Source organism: Psittacula echo, assembly GCF_963264785.1.
Source record: "Psittacula echo genome assembly, chromosome: Z".
Classification (NCBI taxonomy): Eukaryota; Metazoa; Chordata; class Aves; order Psittaciformes; family Psittacidae; genus Psittacula; species Psittacula echo.
In genome coordinates, this window is record NC_137742.1 from 105949998 (window position 1) to 105951755 (window position 1758).

Here is a 1758-nt window from a genome sequence, read left to right on the forward strand (position 1 = left end):
CTAGGGAGATAGATCATCTAAATGATGCCTCCCTTTTGCCTGAGGAATTGCCTGTGGCCCTCTGAGATCACCAAAGGGACTTCTAGAGATTCTAAGAGACTTTGGGGCATGCCTTAGTGTGTCTCTGTTCTGACACTACTGAATCCTACAGAGCCCTTCCATAACCCTGGCCTTTAAACAGAGATTGTGTTTATAGTTGTCCTCTTATGAGGTAAACTAACCAGAAGAAGATAGAAAGAATCATTTCCCACATTGTCTTGCATGGAAAAATACTAAGCTCCACAGTTGCTGCCGTCTATTGCTGCCCTCACAGATAAGGTGGGGTCAGTTCTGGGGATGGAAAACAGGGGTGTTCAAGTTGAAGATGTTCAAGTGAAGATGGGTTACCGGTAGGTTGCAGCTCAAGTTCTGCTCCAGCTTGGTAGCACCAAGAAGTGTTCCTGCTTTGAACAGGGGTGATGAAGGAACAAACCAGCTGGAGCCCTTGTTCTACCTGAGCACTGGAAGGAAGTGTTTCAGAGGCTGGCTTTGTATGCACCATAAGATGCAGCCCAGGACACGCTGCAGCAGCACTGAGTCCTGCTGCTGGGAGTTGTGGGTTTAAAAATCTCTGAGCCTCCCACAGGGCACATGATTTACTAAACCACTGAGATACTGGGTCAGCCTTGTAAATCATTTTAATTATTTCACTAAACAGGTTGTGGAAATAGATCAGTAGAAAATACGGCATTTAGGCTTACAATGCAGTGCATTCATTATGGGAAAGAAATTATATGAACTGATTTAGGAGCTAGTAATAACTGAAAATAACAATTTAATGGAAGTCTTCCAATCCTGCACTTTGATAGCAGGATACAGCTAGATGCAGTCTACCAAATTTAATCTCAGTCAAGTACACACAGCCTTTTTTTGACTCTCAGAGAAATGTCAGTGAAGTACAAGTAACTTGCAGACTTTCAGCATCCCATAAATTACATTTATAATAAGACAAAAGCAGAGAAAGTTCAACAACTAATTTAGATACTGGCAGGGTCACACAAACCAGGCTCATGAAAAATCAGAAAATACATTGCAATATAACAAAGTGAAAGGGTTGCACTGCAGGGGCTCGTTTCCACTTGCAGTTGCTATTTCATGAGCCCACGGATTGCACTGCTGCGCTTGAAGGGTACTTCTCTCTCTAAAATGTTGGGGGTTTGTCTTAAACATCTAAATACTAAATATATGCTATATACTTGAAATATATATAAAGAGACAGGGAGGAAACAAACCAGAGAAACCTAATCTCTTATGCAGCAAAAGCCAGGTGTCAGCATCTAGTAGCTGGGGTCAGCATTGCTTCACTACTACTACAGTTATTTTACTGTAGCTAAACTAAATCTGGTGTGCTGTGTCCTGGTTTTCTTAATGCATGTGTGACAGTCACCTGGGCTGTTGAAATATTTTCTCCTGAAATAAACTCTGCGCTGTGACTTCTTAATGCCTTTTGGGCCATCGAGTAACTGCTGAACCACGCAGGCAGGGCTGTGGACAGAAGTTAAGATGCAGTCCGAGGGTGCACCCACTGCAGGAGGTTGCCTGCAGCCTGCTGATAGGCAGGTGTCACATCAGTGATCTCCATTTTGCAGGCAGAGTTAAGCTTTTCTTTAAACCCTCAGGCTGGATAGCACTCAAATTAAGCACTTGATAAGCACACACCCCAATTAGCTAGGGATGCATGGTGAAAATCATTATCAGTGACATTACTGGGGAAAACAC